General features: G+C 50.1%; 1 protein-coding gene and 1 long non-coding RNA gene across 9 annotated transcripts in view; one reads left to right on the top strand and one right to left on the bottom strand.

The window, feature by feature from the left end:
* Positions 1-5,666: 5,666 nt before the first annotated feature.
* Positions 5,667-13,277, bottom strand: Gm16938 (predicted gene, 16938). Of its 4 annotated transcripts, none has more exons than NR_045969.1 (4): positions 12,983-13,277; positions 11,938-12,049; positions 11,061-11,173; positions 5,667-8,332 (listed from the first exon to the last, which is right to left on the bottom strand). It is a non-coding gene; the product is annotated as a predicted gene, 16938 (long non-coding RNA). The 4 variants fall into 4 exon arrangements; NR_045970.1 differs by having other exon boundaries at positions 5,667-8,335; positions 11,061-11,146; NR_045971.1 differs by having other exon boundaries at positions 11,061-11,146.
* The window catches only part of Capn5 (calpain 5), a 57,388-nt gene continuing 49,765 nt past the window's right edge, over positions 11,525-19,147 (top strand). The window contains exons 1-2 of one of the 5 annotated variants that reach the window (XM_030242033.1): positions 12,212-12,427; positions 12,853-12,908. The gene's annotated coding sequence lies outside the window, so the exon portion shown is untranslated. Of the gene's footprint in view, positions 11,614-11,923; positions 12,006-12,196; positions 12,428-12,852; positions 12,909-13,984; positions 14,009-19,147 lie in introns of those variants that run through there. The other 4 variants (XM_030242034.1, XM_030242035.1, NM_007602.4 and 1 more) reach the window with 4 other exon arrangements.

Here is a 19,147-nt window from a genome sequence, read left to right as displayed (position 1 = left end):
GGTTACAGAGCAAGTCTCCAAAAACAAAACAAAACAAAACATTGTAAAACGTCAGTATAATAAAATCCAATGTACTTGGGACTGAGTTCAAGAAGACACAGACAAAAGCAGTAATATGATTTAAGATGTCTTTAAATATGTAAATTAACGTCTAGAGACAGCATGTCTTCAGGTAACAGCTAAATCCCTGATTCACTGGATTCTTGGCGCCAGAAACAGGAACTATCAGACTGCTGTGGTATCCGTGCGGTGCGGCTAGGGTGAGGACTGATGTCCAGGTAGAGAAGAGACTTCTTCAAGATCACAAGGGTCTACAGAGCATCAGGGACTAAGTACCCCGTCTCCTGCCTGTTCCTGAGCTCTGAGCCCCAACACCTGCTGGTTTTTCACCCCCTGAACAGAGAGCTGCAGAGGCCAGAGGCCAGCCTGAAGCTGGCAGGAGGAGACAGACAGCAGTTTGGTTGTTTGTTATCTTTATAGTGTCTGCTACTGGACTGGCCCTCCCTTCGCCCTATAGGGCTTGAGGAACTGCCAATCTTCAGCATTAAATCAACATCCTAACAATGTCTTCCAGAGAAAGGCCCCTCCTCCATCCTGCGACAGTCATTTCAAACTAATCCTGGCTACTGTAGGCTGCCTGCCCCCAGCTTGCACCCCACCCACCTGTGAATGACAAACAGCTTCCCTCAGTGCAAAAGAGATCTTTCCAGATTGACCTCAGTGCTCCCACAGATGCTGATGTGCTCCCAAGGATGCAGAGGACATCAGTTTTCAAAATATCCTTGCTCTTTATTCTTGCCCTCAAGACTTATAAGCAGAGTGAAGACTGAGTGAGATTTTCCCATGGCCCTTGGCTGCTGGGGCAGGGGGCTAAGCTGAAGCAAAAGGAAGGATGGAGATAGGGGGGAGATGGTGACCAGGAAGCCCCACCTATAGAAGGAAGAAGAGGAGGGGTCTAAGACCCCTCAGGATTGGGAGGGACTTGGGGCCTTGTCAGGATGGGTGGGAGGAAGTGTCCTTGGGTTTCAAGTAAGGTAAAATTAATTCCTAAAAGGTGGGCATAATGTGAGGGGAGACTCTGGAAGCTCATGAGGGATATAGAAGTCCCTGACACACACATCTGCCCCAGAGATGGGAACAGTTGCCAGTTTGCTTGGGACTCCAAAGAGCAGGATCCCTGATACCAGCTCACCTTTATGTCCCAGGGACCCAGTGTTGTGAACTAGTTAATACTTTATCCAGTGTCTTTGGCTTTCCATTTGTGGGACTTAAAGGCTTCCTCTTTGAGTAAGCTTTACTATCCCTAACCCTCAAGTGACACCAGATCCACTGTCAGCCATTAAGGCCCACGTGGATACCCTCGGCACCCCATAAGCCACTTGATTCTAGTACTGAGCAACTCACACAGAGCAGTGTCAGAGTCCAGACTAGAGAGACACTGTGGACGCTTTTGCCTGCCAAAGACAGGGACATGGATAGGAGTCCCCACTCCAGTGTGGCCTATCTCAGCACTTTGAGAAGCAGTGTGTGAGTTCTTCAGGAGTTAAACATCACTGCCAGGGTGTGGTGTACACACCTGGTACACAATTGCCATATTAGCACTTGAGAGGCTGAGGCAGGAGACAGAGTTCAAGGTCAGACAGTGCTACACAGGTGGACTCTTAAAATAACAAATAAGGGGGCTGAGGAGATGGTTCAGCGGTTAAGACACTGACTGTTTTTCCAGAAGTCCTGAGTTCAATTCCCAGCAACCATGTGGTGGCTTAGGCTATCTATAAAGAGATCTGATGCCCCTTCGGGCATGCAGGTATACATCCATACAGAACATTTATGTATCAAAAAAAAAAAAAAAACCCAAATAAACCAAATAAAATCCAAGCAGGTGTGGCAGCGCATAGATGTAATCCCAACTGTTGGGCGGGGAAGCAGGAGAGCCAGAGTTCAGTGCCTCTCTCAGCTACATGGAAAATTTAAAGTTATAGTAGACTATATACATGAAACCCTGACTCAGCATATAAAGGACTTGCTACCAAACCTGATGACAGTTCAGTCCCTGGGTCCTATATGGCAGAAGGAGAAAACCAATTCTTGTAAGTTGGCCTTTGACCTCCAGACTTGTCCCCCACCATATAGAATTTTTAAAAGTATTTTCTTTATGTTTAAATTTTATATGTACAAGTGTTTCATCTGTGTATATGTTTGTGCACTACAGACCTAAACAACTGATCTTAGGTTGAATGTGTTGGTGGTTGGGGAGACAGCTCAGCAGTTAAGAGCACTGGCTGCTCTTTGCAGAGGACCTGGGTTGAATTCCCAGCACCTAGCTCAGAACTATCTATAACTCCAGTTTCAGGGGATCTAACACTGTCTTCTGGCCTCCAAAGGCACAAGGCATTCATGCGTTTCACAGACATACATGTAGGCAAAACACCCATACACATAAAATAATAATTAAAAACAGATAAGTAAACATCAAAATCAAGTGTGTGACACTGTGGCTGTGGTCCGTTGTCATGTGAGGACATGGGCTTGCCATGCTGAGGCTGTGGTCCGTTGTCATGTGAGGACATGGGCTTGCCATGCTGAGGCTGTGGTCCGTTGTCATGTGAGGACATGGGCTTGCCATGCTGAGGCTGTGGTCTGTTGTCATGTGAGGACATGGGCTTGCCATGCTGAGGCTGTGGTCTGTTGTCATGTGAGGACATGGGCTTGCCATGCTGAGGCTGTGGTCCGTTGTCATGTGAGGACATGGGCTTGCCATGCTGAGGCTGTGGTCTGTTGTCATGTGAGGACATGGGCTTGCCATGCTGAGGCTGTGGTCCGTTGTCATGTGAGGACATGGGCTTGCCATGCTGAGGCTGTGGTCTGTTGTCACATGAGAACATGTGCTGCTGTCAGCACCAAAACCACAGACCAAGGAAACCACACAGCTTTCCCTGGGATGACAATTCTACCCCTAGGCAGTCCTGTGAGAGCAGAAACCACACAGCTTTCCCTGGGATGACAATTCTACCCCTAGGCAGTCCTGTGAGAGCGGAAACCACACAGCTTTCCCTGGGATGACAATTCTACCCCTAGGCAGTCCTGTGAGAGCAGAAAACTCGCATCCTCCCAGAAACTCTTATGCAGATGTGCATGTAACAGGGCCCCAGACTTAGCAGGCCCTGAGACCTTAGCACAACTGACTCCATGATGGAAGAACCATTCAGGCTATAAACCTCACCACATCGTCAGCATCACCTGCCAAAACTGAATTCCTCAAACCCATAGTTCTGGGAAAGTCTCTAAATGTATTAACCTTGCTTTTGGCTTCTGCAGTTCTGCTTCTGGCTAACTGTTCTTGCTAACCGAAATGTGTCAATCCAGGGTAGGGCTTTTGTGCTTAAAGCTCCCCCTGAGAAAGGCTTGGTACTATGTTGGGATCCCATACATCAGTATATTCACTGTTTGGCTAATAAAGACGTGCTGTTGGCTTAAACCCAGGTCCAAACAATCTTCACTGGTGAATACCCTGCAACAGTGCACAGTGTCATTATTCACAGTAGCCAAAAAGGGTGAAAGGCCCGGGCACTCATCAGCAAATGAACGCTAAGCAAAATCTGCATATCTGCACAATGGGCTATTATCCAACCCTAAACAGGGATAAAGTCCCGATTCATGCTCTAACATGACAACAGAGGGCTAAGTGAAAGAGTGCAGAAACAAAAGCTACATGTTGTATGATTCCATTATGAAACACCCACGGCAGGCAAGTCCAAGATGACAGAGTCATTAGCTGTCGCCCGGGGCAACCCGGGGGCCATGGGGCATGACTGAGGGTGAGCACTAACTTTCTTTTGGGGTAAAGAACATGTTCTGAGTTTGCTTTCAGTGATGGCTGTACAATGTAAAGATACTAAAAACCACTGGATTTTATACTTGAAAGAACTATCATTTAGGGTTGGGCCTTGCTCACACTAAGCTAAAGTTCTCTAATACCGATCTACATTCCCTCCCCAGTCTCTAAACGGTGAATTTTATGATAGGTAAATTGTATCTCGGTAATACATTTTTTAAAGATTTAGTTAGAGAAATATCACACCCCCCCTCTTCGTTGCTCCGCCACTCAGTTCTCCACTTCTTCCCACACCTCTCCACCTGCCTTGTAGGGAACAAAGCAACCTCTTTGTTCCTCAGCTATCTGTCAGACTTCCTCTGCACAGGCAGGCCTCTCTGTTCTTAAACTGCTTCCTGGAGTTTATGAAGGGCAGTGCTTCCAATGTCTGTCTGTCTGTCTGTCTGTCTATCTATCTATCTATCTATCTACTGCCAGAGTTTCACTGTATAGCTCAGGCTGGCCATAGACTTGAGGCGGCTCTCCTACCTCAGCTGGGACGATAGGGAAGGAAGGGGCCAGCATACTTACTGTGGTGGTTTGAATGAGGACAGACCTCATAGATTCACATGTTTGAGAAATTGGTCCTCATTGGTGGAGCTGTTTGGAAGGATTAAAAGATGGAGGAAGAGGTTTGGTGCAGGAATGTGCCACTGGGCATGAGCGCTGAGCTTACAAGTCTACACATTCTCAGTTCTCTCTCTCTCTCTTTCTCTCTCTCTCTCTCTCTCTTTCTCTCCTGTCTGTGTCTGTCTGTCTGTCTGTCTGTCTGTCTGTCTGTCTGTCTGTCTCCTGCTTGTGGATAAGCATGTAAGTTCTCCACTACTGCTCCAGATCATGCTACTCACCATGGTGGTCATGGACTCTAACTGTCTGGGGCTGCAAACCTCCAATAAACTCTGTAAGTTGGTTTTGGTCTCGGCCATAGTGCCCCTTCACTGCAATACAAAAGTAGCTAGGATACCACCTTAGACATTTTTTAGTTTTGCTTTCCTTTTTCCCAGGGCTAGAAGCCAAACTTGTGCATGCCAAGCACGTGCTGCTCCACTGAGCCCCATCTCCAGCCTCAGCTGGCTTCTAATGTCCAGTAACAAAATATGAGCAGTGTTTCCGCAAAGGCTAGAATTAAGGACATTCTGTCCCCCGCGCTGGCTTGGCATGCCATCTGACTCTGTGAAGTACAAGTTCACTTCTCAATCTCTGTGCAGGGCACTAGCAGCTGCTCCAAACCAGAAGCTGCTTGCTTATTTCTGAGACAGTGTCACCGTGGCTGACTGTGAACTCTGTGTGCGTGCGCATGCATATGTGCATGCGTGTGTATGCGTGTGCATGTGCACGTAGAAGGGAGAGATCTAAGTTGCTGTATTCCTCAGTTGCTCACCACTCTGTTTCCTGAGGCAGGGTCGCTCTCTGAGCCTGGTGCTCCCCTCTTCTGCTCTGTTGGCCATTGAACTCCAGGGATTTGCTAGTTAGTCTCTGCTTCCCCAGGGGTGGAACTTTAGGCACAGGCCATTGCTCATGGTTTGTTTTCTTTCTTGATGGGAATCAGATAGGAGGTTCTCATTACCACACAACAAACACTCTAGTAACAGAGCTGTCTCTCCATCTCCTGACTGGTCTTTCAATCTTCCTGCCTCAATCTCCTGAGACACTGAAGTCACAGACGTGCATCACTTTACCCAGCCTAACTGTAAGTCCTGAATTTCTAACTGGACAATCCTTGCATTTTTTAAAATTTATTTTTAAATCAGTTTGGTTTTGTTGTTGATGTTTTGTTTCTAACATTTTGATCTTTTTTTATATAATCTATTTTTATTTGATGTGCATTGGTGTTTTTGCCTACATGTGTGTTTGTGAAAGGGTGTCAGATTCTCAGAAACTGAAGTTACAGACAGTTGTGAAAAGCCATGTGTGTGCTGGGAATTGAACCCAGGGCCTTTGGAAGAGCAGCCAGTGCTCTTAGCTGTTGAACCATCTCTCCAGACCCCAGCTTCTTGCATTCTGGATCCCTGGCTTGCAATCGTTTTGTGGGACCGGTTAACATGGCTCCCATGTCGTCTCACCTAAAGAAACCAGGCACTAAGAGCCGCTGTGTTGGACCACTCCACATGTTGAGGGGGCTCTCTGCAGGTTGTATTTTAGTATATGTAAATATATGTTGTATGATTGGGGCACGTCCATGTTGTGGTGTGTGTGGAAATCTCAGTCTAACCTTGGATGTCTGTCCTCATCTTCCACCTTGTTTGAGACAGTGCCCCTTACTGTCCGTCACTTATACAGTGGGTTGACGGACTTGCATCTGGGGATGCCCCGTCTCCACTCCCCGTCTCGGTGCAAGAGTGCGCCATTACATACGGTTGCACCCGGCTTTACACGGGTTCTGGGGACTCGAACTGAGGTCCTCATGCTTGCCTAGCAAGTGCTTAGTCCACCAAGTCATCTCCTCCACCCTCTTCAATAATAGATTGGCAAGCTGGTTGCTGGGAGTTTAAAAAAAAAAAGGATACTAGTTCAGGTACAATGACGCACCATTATTACGTTTCTTACTGCTACCAAATACCTGGCAAGAAGCAACTTTAGGCAGGAAGGGTTTGTGTTGGCTTATAGTTTAAGAAGAGATATAGTGCATTATGGAAGGTGGTGGTAGGAACATGAGTGGCTGGTCATCTTGTAGCCACAGTATCAGGAAGCGGAGAGTGGACAGGAAATGAGGTCAGGCTATCAAACCTCAAGGCCCACCCTGAGTGATCCACTTCCTGTAGTGGGGCTTTACCTCCAGAAGGCCCTATAGCCTTCCAAAATAATGCCATCAGCTGAGGACCGAGTGTTCAGGCACATGCACCAGTGAGGGACGTTTCACATTTAAACCACAGCATTCTACTTCTGGTTCCCCAAAGCTCACGACCATCTCACGATGTAAAACGTAGTTATTCCAACTTCAAAAGTCCTCATAGTCTTTAACAGTCCCAACATCTTTTCTGAGAGTTGAGGTTGTCCCTTAACTGTGAGCCTCTGTACAACAACAACAACATCATCAACAACAACAATAATGGTACAAGTCACATATTTCCAACATACAATGGCATAGAGTAAAATTTCCATTCCAAATGGAAGGAATCAAGGATGGCAAAGAAAGATCAGATCAAAGCAAAACCAAAATCCATCAGGGCAGATACCAAAGCCCGAAATTCTATGTCTAGTATTTGGGGCTTGTGATGAAGTCATCTGGGCTTCAAATAATTTAGGTAGGCTGCCTCTTTAGCTCTGCTACCTGCAACACACATAGCCTCTCTTCTGGGTTGGCTTCGTTCATCTCATGCCTGCAACTTTCCTTGGTGGATGCCCCATGTCCGGGCACCTCCAGTATCCTACGCTCTCCATTGTAATTTAGACTTCACGTTTCCAGCTTAATGCTGAGGATACTTAGGACCTCCTTGCAGAACTGCCATGCATTGCCTGAGCCCAGGGGTCGGGGAGGATCTTCTGGAATCTTAGGGTAAACCTCCATGATGCCCTTCATTCTTTGTCCCATGCCTGAACATCTAGTACCAGGCGAACAACATTGCCAAGTTCTGCTTTCAGCTCAGGATGTAGCTTTATCCCCCTGGACCAAAGCTGTAGTGGGTTCTGTATGTTTTGGTGGCTGAATATGAAAAAATACATTCTTAGACTGTTGTTTATTTGTTGTTTTTAGCAGAGAGGCCCTTTATCATGACTAATTGGTTGTCCCCTTGGCACACCTGGGAAGACGGAACATCCATTGAGGAAGCAATGCCATCAGATTTTCCTGTGGGTATCTCTGTAGGGCGTTTCTTGACTGCTAAATTGATAGAGGAGAGCCTACCCCACTGTAGGTGGTAGTACGCTGGGCAGGTGGTCCTGTGTTGTGCAAGTCAGCTGAGTAAAAGCAAGGAACATGTCGGCAAGCAACAGTCATCTATGGTCTCTGCTTCAGTTCCTACCACTAGGTTCCTGCTCTGACTTCCGTCCATGATGAATTACGGCCTGAAAGCATAAGACGAAATAAACCCTTTCCCCTCTGTATTAGTCAGGATTCTCTAGAGTCACAGAACTTATGGATAGTCTCTATATAGTAAAGGAATTTATTGATGACTTACAGTCTGCAGCCCAATTCCCAACAATGGTTCAGTAGTAGCTGTGAATGGAAGTCCAAGGATCTAGCAGTTACTCACTCAGTCTCACACAGCAAGCAGGCGAAGGAGCAAGAGCAAGACTCCTGTCTTCCAATGTCCTTATATTGTCTCCAGCAGAAGGTGTAGCCAGATTGAAGGTGTGTTCCACCACACCCTTAATCCTGGATGACCTTGAACTCGGAGATTTAATCTTCTGGAATCCATAGCCACTATGCCTGAAGATCTCCATACCAAGATCCAGATCAGAAACTTCTATCTCCAAGCCTCCAGATAAGGGTCACTGGTGAGCCTTCCAATTCTGGTTGTAGTTCATTCCAAATATAGTCAAGTTGATAACCAGGAATAGCTACTATACCCTCCAAGCTGCCTTTGGCTTTGGTTTTTATCGGAGCAACAAGGAAGCAAACTAAAAACCCCTTCTCCAACGTTCTCAGCTCAGGTTCTCTCTTTGGAAAGGAATTTGCATTTCCATAGGATGGCTCTTCTGATGGGCAAGGTCTTGCCTTCTGAGAATCTTCTTTTTAAATCATCCCAAGGCACAGTACTAGATTCTCTCTTTGATGGGGATACTCCTTTCAATAACAACTGCTCTTGCACTGGTCTTGCCTGCAACTTTAAGCTCCCTCCTTCCCACCACCAAACTACACATTTTCATATCTCTCTGCTCCTCTGTTCCTCCTCTCACTGTAGGCCTGACAAGAGCAGTGAGCAGCAGCCATGACAGAGCCTGGTTACTATTAGATCCTGTCTTGGAAGTTGCCCTATTGAACAACTTAGTCCTGTGGTATGCATTACCCTTGGCGTTCTCATCCTCTAGACTCCCTCACAATGTCCCTTTGAGCTCTGTCTACACCTTTCTAGAAGAAGGTTCTATAGTCCATAGCCCCAAGTTCTCCCACATTCCTCTTGCAAAGCAATTCCAAATGACTTGCTCAGGTTTATTATAACAAAAACCCCATTCATGATACCAATTTTCTGTATTAGTGACTTTTATCATTGCTATGACAGTTGCTATTTAGAAAAGGGAGGTTTTGACTTATAGATTGAGAAAGGACACACAAGGTTCCTAGCCACACTGAGTCCACAGTTAAGAAGCACAGAGTGGACAGGGGTGGGGTTGTAAAATCTCAAGGCCTTCCTTAAATGACTTACTTCCTCCTTTGAGGCTTCACCTCCTGAAAGTTCTACAACCTTCCAAAACAGCACCATCTGATGGACACCACCTGTTTAAACACATGAGCCTACGTGGGCACAGTTCACATTCAGACACAGCAACACCTATAGTTCCAGCATTTAGTAGGCTGAGATGGAGGAAACATTTGAACTTGGGAGTCCATGGCCAGCCAAAATGATTAAAGAAGAAGAGGAGGAGGAGGGAGAGAAGGAGTAGGAGGAAAGGAAGGAAGGAAGGAGGAAGAGAAGGAAAAGGAGGAGGAGGAGAAGAAGAGGAAGAAAATAAAGGAAGGAAGGAAGGAAGGAAGGAGGGAAGGAAGGAAGGAAGGAAGGAAGGAAGGAAGGAAGGAAGGAAGGAAGGAAGAAAACCCGATCATGGGGGCTGGTGAGATGGCTCAGTGGGTAAGAGCACCCGACTGCTCTTCCGAAGGTCCGAAGTTCAAATCCCAGCAACCACATGGTGGCTCACAACCATCCGTAATGAGATCTGACTCCCTCTTCTGGAGGGTCTGAAGACAGCTACAGTGTACTTACATGTAATAAATAAATAAATAAACCTTTAAAAAAAAAAAAGAAAACCCGATCATTATGAATTTCACCTGGGAAACTCTGTAACACTATTACTCAGGAACAGTAATGATGGTGTTACTGACCTGAGCAGAGAAGATTCTGATTCTGGGCATTGGTGAGAGGCATAGAGCTCTGCAGAGCTAGGTAGAACGGGTTCTGATTCTGACCAGTAGAAGGGATGGGGCTATCCCTGGAAGGAATGAGTCCCCAGTTACAAGGGACTTTAAGTAGATCAAGGGGCCTACAGTGATGTCCTTTTCCTGAAAGCCAGGAGAGGAGAAGGAGAGGCCCAACACAAAATAGATAGAACCAGCATAGTTCGGTAGGTCTGGATCCCGGTTCTGCTGTTTACTAATTTTGTGACCTGGGGCATCTCCCTGAGGTTCAGGTCTGCCATTGACTAAGTGGGGCTAATAACTGTGAGAATTTAATGGAAAAACACCTAGCCATCAGGCTCGTTAATGGCACCATTAGATGACTAAGCTTATAAAAACCAATTGGCAGGGTCCTGAGGCCAACACATTGGCAAAGATGCATCATCCGCCCCCCAGAAAGCCTTGTTAGGTAGGCAGCCCAGCTCTTCCTGGCATGCCTTGATCTTCTGCTCCCCAAGGATCAGAGCCTCTGCTCCTCCATCAAGTCCAGATGCCCTCGACAGGTCGCTGTCTCTCTAGGTTTCTTCCCTCATCTGTCAGGAAGGTGGACGCTGCCAGAGATGGGCTCTGAGACAGGCCTCCCAGTCCAAGCCCGGTTCTAAGGCACCTGGGCCTAAACATCATGATGCAGGGTATGTGTCTCTGCTGCTGGAGACACTGTATCTTTATACAATGAGCAGGCTGGGCTAGAGGACAGTAACAGCTAGAGGGCCCCATAAGGACTTCCCAGGAGTTAAGCCAATGAGACCCCACGACTGCAGTGTGGGTGCTGCTTTGAGTTCTGCAGTACAGGTCTCATGTCCAAGGCCACACAGCTAAGGAGTCAAGGCAGAGCCCACGAATGAAACCAACACATAGTACCCTCTCCTGGCTCCATACTCAGAGCTATAGAAGAGAGTCAGAGCATTCTCTGGATACCATGGCTTTGTGGGCTGAAGAACACACTTTCCCAGACATGACCCCTGCTCTATCTCGGAAGATTTGAGAGGTGCCCTGACAGAGGTAATGCTACTTGCTACCTTGCTTGAGGACTTTGACTGAACCTTTTTGACATTTTTTGTCTCCACAATCACCATGTGCTTCTCCTAGAAAGCCCATTTTACAGACAAGGAAACTGAGACCATTAAAGGATATAGAACTTTCTCGGTAACTGGTGGAGTGAGCCCTTGATCCAGATCTGCTTTGTGGACCAAGGGCTTCTGGACAGAGACACGCTGAGGCTGTGTGGAGGCAATAGAAGAGCTTTTCTGTGGGGATGGAAAGAATGTAAAAACCCTAGGCCGGCGGCCATAGGCCAGGACTAGGGTAAATGGAGAGCGGAACCTAGTAGTCTTGGAACATTGTGCGTGGGTGGTGGTGGGTAGGGGGAACAGCAACATGGTTGGAAACTATTTGGTCAGTCAGGTAACCAGATGGAGCTACACTTAGGTGGCCAGGGACAGGGGTGAGGTAGAGGGCCGGATGACTGAGGTTGAGGTAATCATTAACAGAGACCAGGAAACTAGAGGGATGAGTGGGCCTGAGTTTCTGACCTGTGAGCGACTAGTATGACCAGGTCAGACAAGCTTTGTCTCTGTGGCCTTAGAGTGACCCAGCCTACTGTTGGCCAGCCCTGGTCATCTATAAATCTCCCTGGGATTCCCCCAAACCGCCTGGCCTGAGGAGATTGCAGTTTCCACTTCACAGAGTAAGAAACCAAGGCTTGGTGTATTCCAGGGCATTCTGAAGGCAGTCAGAGAGGGTCAAAAATCTGGGCCCTGCTGCTTTAGTCTACACTCAGAGCAGATAAATGCCCAGGACAGGACAGGTCTGGACAGGATAGGGCCAGCTTCCCTTAACTGACTGGGGCCCTCTGGACACCTCACCAGGGCCTACATTCCTCTTCTCCAGCTAAAATCTTGGGAATGGGTGTTTGGATACAAATGGAAAGGGAGTGGTTCTCATCTCATTGGGTCTTCCCATTCTCAGCTGCCCTGCCTTGGCCCTGTCTGAGCCCGGCTAAGATGCATACCCCAAGTCGGCCAACATTCTCTGCCAGCACTTAGTGGGGCACGCAGGTCCTCCAAGGCCAATGGCGAGGTAGGCAGCCAACGTCCCGGGATGCTCTCCTATCGCGGACAGCACTGGAGTGGGGTTTGAAGGAGTGTTGGGTCAGGGCCACCCTTTCAGTTTCGAGCCAGCACTATCGGGCGGCCTCAGGGAGGGGGGTGGGGGGGGGGAGGCACAGCCTCTCTAGTTCGCATGCGCAACAACCTCCCTTTCCCCGCCCCGCCCCACCCCGGGAGACCACGCCTCTGGCCTCCAATGGGAGGAGGCTGAGAGGAGGGGCGGGACAGACTGAAGCCCGGGGGTCCAAGTTCCAACCCCCGCCTGCGGGCTGCCGGGGTATCATCTCCCCGCAGAGTCCCAGGCTGTGGCGCGGGCTGGTCTAGCCTCCGCTCCAGTGCCCGCACTGTGCTCTGCATCCCGGGAGTCCAGCTCCAGCTGCGGCGACGCGGCAGGTAGGAGGCGCTGCGCGGAGGGAGGCGTGTGCGAGCGCACATTAGTGTGCGTTTGGGTGTGTGTGCAGGTGCAGCGCGGGCCAGTGCGTGCCTTGGGAGCACGAATCCGAGCAGGGGTTGTACATCCCGCGGATTCAGGGCTGGGAGTTGAGCGCTGGCCTGCAGGCCTAGGAGGCGGAGCCCCACCCCCACCCCACCCCCCAAAGATATGCCCGGGGCCCCTGAGCTCATCCCTACCTCCACCCGCAGCCCTGGGTGAGAAATCAACCTCACCTCCACCTGGGTGTTCTGAGGCCGCGTTCCCAGTGCAGAAGTGCTGGGGTGTGCTTATCACTGGTGGGCTAGACTCTAATCTTCCTTACAGGTCCCCTTTCCTGTCCTCACGCCTGTGCTCCTCAACCCATTAAACCTTCTAACCTTTCTAGATGTCCACATCCCATGGTTTGGAGTAGGCATGAGACCATGAGACCAAAGATCCCAGGTAGATGACCCTTCACCCCTTCTTGGCCACAATCCCCTAGTTGAATGGGGGTGGGGGGGGGGGCTCTTCCTTACCTTCAGGGCTGGGTGTGTGGCACTGGGAGCAAGGCGGGTCTGGCAGAAACTGGCTTTTTTCGGAGACAATTCAGGATTGATCCTATCTCCAGCTGTCAGGATTGGGGGTGGGGAGTGTAGGAAAGGTCCCCCTAAGGGGGCCCAGGGGTGGAGTGGGGCTGAAGAGCAATAACAGGTGCTCATTTGCCCTGGCAGTCTTTCCTGTGGTGAGAGTCAGCCCCAGACTTCACACAGATGAGCCCCAGCAGCAGAAGGGAAGGCAGCCTCTCTCTAAGGTGACCCAGCCAGAACTGGCACCCAGGATCCCAAGACACAAGCCTTGATCTCCTCTGTGCCAGAGGGTGGAACACTCAGCCAATGCCCAGGGCAGCTAAGTGTTCAGGGAGATCTTCCTGGGAAGCTCTGCTGTGCAAGGGAGGTTGAGGCCTCCCTGGATCCTTGCTGGTCCTTGCTGCAGGCTTAGTGTTTTGGGTGGAGGTGAAGAAGACCAGGGGGGGTCGGGTGTGGTGGGCCCAGCTGCTGCTACTGCCCTAGGCTGGGTCAGAGCTGAAGCCTGGGTGGAGCCTAACCTAAGAGGCTTCTCTTCCCACTGAGAGGATGGAGGGCCAACAGATGAGCTCCTGACTGGCGTGGTGAGAAGGCAGAGTCAAGCACAAGTCAGAGGGGCCATCCTTGCCTGGGAGCTGATGAGAGTTCATCTGAACAAGGACTAGGAAAAGTCCAACAAGGTGAAGAAAGGACCGTAGAGTCCAAACTACGAAACAGTCAGGCTAGGAAAGCTCACGGACAAACACAGGGTGTGACATTGAATGCCAGTCTGGACGGTGGGTGTGTCTGACAAGGACCATCTTTAGCTACCCTGGGGAAGAGGTTGCTATAGAGGTTACAGTAGGGAGAGCCCCACCCCCTTCCTGGCTGTTCTCAGCACCCACTGCAGGCTAGGTGTGACAAGTCAGGAGAGAACCCTCTGGGGCTCCCGGAACAGGAGTGGAAGGTCTAGGGGAAGCTTCACGGGCCCATTACTGGGTAAGAGCAATGTCTGCCTCTGAAACAGTACCAAACAGGTGGCAGTTGGGCATTGGTGGCAGGAAGCCTGTGGCTTTCAGTGGGACATCTGTGGGCTTCTCAGAAGCCTCTGCTGTCTCTGTCTTATTCTTCTCTAATTTCCCTGAATGCTCTTAGGATGGCTCTGAGATCTGGTCCCCCCAAAAGGAGGCCTTCCTTGTCCCCTCAGAGGGTGCTGGGAAGCCACTCTCCACCACCCTCTTGCCTGAACGGCCTGTCGTCTTCCTCCTGCAGACTGTCTCCTTGTCTTCCTGCTTGCCCATGGCCTTGAAGCAGAGAGCTTTGCCTGTGGCTCAGTTTCCCCTGGTGTGTGGAGTGAGGCTAAATAATACCTTGTCACAGAGACTTCAGGGTGATGATGGTGACATTAGACCTGGTCACATAGGCACTTTACTACGAGGTGTTTGGTAGCCAGCTGACAGCTTTGTCCCTGATCCCTTCATTGAGTAAAGAGAGGGTCATTTTCAGGCAAGAGGACTGGTCAGCATTGGTTTTTATTGTTTTGGTTTGGTTTTTGTTTTTTTGGTCTTTGTTTTTTTTTTGTTTGTTTGTTTTTGTTTTGTTTTGTTTTGTTTTGTTTTTCCTATTGAAGTGGGAGGCCCTCTTGGCTTTAATGAATGAAAGGACCTGTCAATCACTTCTAAGTTTCTGCTTACTGTTCTCTGTCAGATTGGCCAAATCTTCCCCACCCCATGCCCTGGAAGAAACAGGGTAGGGCAGCTGAGGGGTACCCTAGGTATGTTTTGCAAAGGGCTCATAGGTGTGAGCCCTGGCTGTCCCCAGTTACAGACAGCAGACTGTCACACCTTCTCCAAGTATCTCTGTGGGCTGGGCAGCCGCTGCTGGCCTCTGTAGCTGGTCTTGCTGATTGAGCCCTCCTCTCCCCTATCTCTCAGTGCCTGAGGGGCCCCTCCCAGCTACCCAAGTCCTCCAGACATCTCCTTTCAATTCTTGTTTTCTTATAGTCCCCTGAGGTCCCCAGCCTTGGCCTTCAGGACCCCCACCTTGGTAGCCTCTTTCTCTGGGTAGAGGTGCCAACTTGCCTCAGATCAGATGGAGCTACCAGCCTCCTTTAGGCCTCAGGCTCTGTCTTTCCTAGATCACTAAAGGCAGAATGGGCCACGTGTTTGGGGGGTACCAGCCTGGACCTCCTGAAGCCGATTCTTGAGCTTGGATATAAGGTTGTAGGATGTGTTTTTGCTGCCCAGTGATGGCTGAGTTGCCTGCCACACCCCATTGTCATTGTTGGGATCATGGTCCTTGGGCCTCCAGGTTTCCCAGAGCTGGCTGTAAGAGTAGGGTGGCCTATGGATGCATCCTGTGATCTTATGTCTCAGTGGGGCTCCTGGTCAGGTATAGAAGGTGCCAGTGTCCAGAATAGACCAGGGCCTATTCATGGGCATCAAGGTGCCTGTCACTACCAGGTGTGCACAGATGTGGGACAAGGGCTGGGAGCCTGCTCATATGTCCACTCCCACCCAGCCAGTCATCCTGCACTATGGTACCCTCTCCCCCCCGACTGGGTGGCTTCCTCCTGTCAGCCTGAGGTGGGACTCCATGACTTCTCACTAGTAACTGTAACAGGGGGTTCATGTTACACTGGGGGCAGTTTAAGCAGTAGGTAACAGTCGGGCCCCATCACTCACCCCATCCCCTGTTCCTCAACGACGGTTTTTTCCTTATAATCGCTGAACCCAAGAAGCCAGAAAGTCGGAAGCTTAAGACAATGTGGATCCATTCTTCCCTTGTCCGGAATGTCAGAGTCTGAGATGAGCCCCGTGGGACTGAAATGCAGGCTAGACCCTGTTCCCTGTCTCCTCCAGCTCTTGCGGGCTGCTGACATCCCTGTGACTGAGTCACCTCAGTTCCTAGTCCATTCCTTTCCCCCTTCTGCACCCAAGCCTCTCGGCCTCCCTATCATTCTGTTTTCATTTATGTTACGTTTTATTTATTACCGTGTGTGCACGAGGCTTGTGTGTCTGGTGAGTGGCGGTCAGGGGACAGGGTTCTGCAGTTGTGTTATTCCTTCTACCTTTACATGGAAGGTGGGATGGAACCCAGGTCCTTAGATTTGGGCAGCAAGTGCCGTTACTCGATGACCAGTCTTTGTGGCTCCCTGTTCCCTTCCCCTCTTTTTTGAGTTAAGGTCTCCTGTGGATCTATGCTAAGCAGGCACTCTGCTATGGAGCCATGTGCCCAGCTCTGCCCCCCCCCCCGATTTATTTATTTATTTATTTATTTAGTGAGCTATACTGATGGTTGCAAGCTATCATTTGTTTGCTGGGATTTTAAATTCAGGACCTCTGCTCACTCTGGCTGGCTCCGCTTGCTCTGGCCTAGAGATTAATTTATTATTATATCTAAGTAGCTATCTTCAGACACACCAGAAAAGGGCACCAGATCTCATTACGGATGGTTGTGAGCCACCATGTGGTTGCTGGGATTTGAACTCAGGACCTTCGGAAGAACAGTCAGTGCTCTTCACTGCTGAGCCATCTCTCCAGCCCCCCTGCTTCTCTCTTAACCTATCCCGGATTCTCTCCCTATCCATCTTCTAGCCTTTAGTGGTACATGGTGCCCACAGGGGCTAAGGATTGCCATATGGATGTTTTTGTGTGTCATTATCAGCTCAGGGAAGGACTGATTGTGCTGTTGTTGCAGAATCTGCACTGTCCCCTCCCCTTCCCCCTCCCCCCCCCCCCACTACTCCACCAACTCCCCGGTGCCTACAACGACTGTTTTCCTAGTCAAGGTCCTGCATATCTCATGAGGTTACTCTCAGTGACAGAATGTGTCCTCTGTCTGCTTCCTTTCAGAAAGACCTAGGGCTGTGTTGTCTCTGACCCTGGTGCCCAGCCTGAGTCCATGGGAGCCAGAGCCTAGCGATGTCAGAAGTGAGGACTCTCTCACCGTGTCCCTGAGGTCACCCCAGTGACTTGATCTCATCCTGCTAGGATGGTGCTGTGGTTTTAGGGTAGAGTGTGTCTAGTGTGAGATGTGCATTCAGTACAGCTAGTGCAGGGCTGGTCCTTGGACCTTCATCAACACCTTTTAAGAGGCAGGTAAGCCAGGCGTGGTGGCACATGACTTTAACTCTAGCACTTGGAGTGGGGGATGGGGCAGAGGCAGGCAGATTTTTGAGGTCTTTATAGCCAATTCAATCCTGGGCCAGCTAAGACTACATAGTGAGACTGTTAAAACAAAGAAACAAGACAAAAACAAACAAACAAACAAACAAACAAATGCCTGAGAGAATGCTAAGGACTGCTGGATGGGAATCTGTGTGAGGTGAGGAGCTGGACCTTAGTTTGTAGAGCTGAACCACTTGGCCCTTCCTGGTCCTTACTCCTTGTTTTAGGAGTGTGGCGTTTTAGGCAAGCTCAGGCTTGGTGTCCTGAGCTTCAGTTTGTCTCTACCTGGGCATAGGGCGGGGACTCAGCATCCAAGGCTGCTAGGGGCAAGAACGGTGCTCAGCTTTCGACAGTACATGGGGTCTGGAAGGGTCACCCACACACCACTTACCTGGGTACCTGGTCTGTCACGCTAGGAGGCTCTGAGTCTCCAAGGAAGGAACCCAGCTGACCCCAGGGTGCCCTAGCTTGCAGGCCATGGCCTGCTTTTCATGTCATGTCAGGTGCTTCTCCCAAGTGCAGCCAGCTGGCCTGGGCCTCTCTTTCCCTTCAGCTTCCTTGTGAGTTACTCTCTACGTCCTGAGCCTGGCTTTCTGGGCTCGCTTGCTCCTTCTTTCGTCTTCTCTTCCCTCCACACCCTGGCCTTCAGCCTGGCCTAACTGGTTTCTTCCTCCCAACATGCTCCCTCCTCCTTCTTGCCCCTACACCTTTCTGAAGTCCACACACTGGGCTCCTCACACACACAAGAGCAGACTCCTAGGCCCTTCTGGGGTCTCTGTCTCTCCAGCTGACTTCTGGGGTACAGTTTTGTTTGACCCCTGTTGTCCCCTTGGCCAAGCACAGAGCAGGGGCAGGGGCAGGGGCAGGATCCTGGGAATGAGGTGGTGAGCCAGGTGGAACTGGGTTGTGACATAGGACAGGTTCCTGCCTCTGTCCTCAATGTTCTTTCTCCTTCCCTCTGGGCAGTGGCAACAGCCTAGTCTGTTTCTAAAACTGTACAGGAACTTGAGTTGAGAAAGGGCACCTCAGTTTCTCCATCTGAAAATTGGGTACCATTACTCATTAGGTTTCAAACCCTCACTTTTGGAAAGAGGTGGACCTAGGGACACAGCCTGCCCATGCAAATGGGGAGAGCCTGGGGGGGTGGCTGGCTGTCCTGGTGACAGGTCCACCAGATTAGAAATCATGTGTTAAGGCATTGCTACCCCACCATCCATGGAAAGAACATACAAGCCAGAGAGGGCAGGAGAGTGGGGGTGGGGTCAATGACCAAGTCAAGCTTTTTCATCAGATTGTCCATCTTCTGGAGGGGGGGGGGAGGGTCGAGTGGGTGGCACCTGTATCCTGAGCTGCCAGCATCCTGTCCCCACCCCACCCTGGTAGGACACACTGTATTGCTGGAAACACACACTGCATCCCCCTGACCCCGCCCTTCTCCACAGCAGTATGGTGCTGGGCTGTGAGGTTTGGAGGGGTGACCCTCTGGCCTGTGTTGCCCAGGCTGAGGGCTTTCCTGCAAAGTGAGTCTTTGAGAACTCAAACAGTGGCAAGTTAGTCACCAAGGTAGAGCCTGTGTAGGAAGTCTCTCCTCAGGGTTTTGGCCACATTTTTAGCTTCCTTCTGTCACTGCCCACAGCCCACAGAGCCCAGGGACTGAAGTGCCCTTCCCCTACCCAACTCCTCCCCAGCATCCTCCTGCTTACAGAGTCCCCCAAGCTCTGGCCTCCTTATGACACTCAGCAGGAGCTAAGTCCCAAATGAGGAACAGCTGTGGGGTCAGGCCTGTGACTCAGGGCCACACAGAGCCAAGAAAACATTTCCCTCTCTCTGTGTATGTGTGGAGGTGTCCAAGTCTCCTGGACCTCCATCCCTTAGGGCTAGCTCAGACTCTGTGTTCCATGTGTCTGTCCCCGCCCTCCCGCTCTGAGGGCCTAAGAGGGGCGGGCACCGCCTGGCTTACTGTCACTGG

The sequence above is a fragment of the Mus musculus genome, chromosome 7 (assembly GCF_000001635.26).
Source record: "Mus musculus strain C57BL/6J chromosome 7, GRCm38.p6 C57BL/6J".
Taxonomy (NCBI): Eukaryota; Metazoa; Chordata; class Mammalia; order Rodentia; family Muridae; genus Mus; species Mus musculus.
The sequence above is the reverse complement of the archived record's forward strand: the minus strand, read 5'-3'. Positions and strand labels throughout refer to the sequence as shown.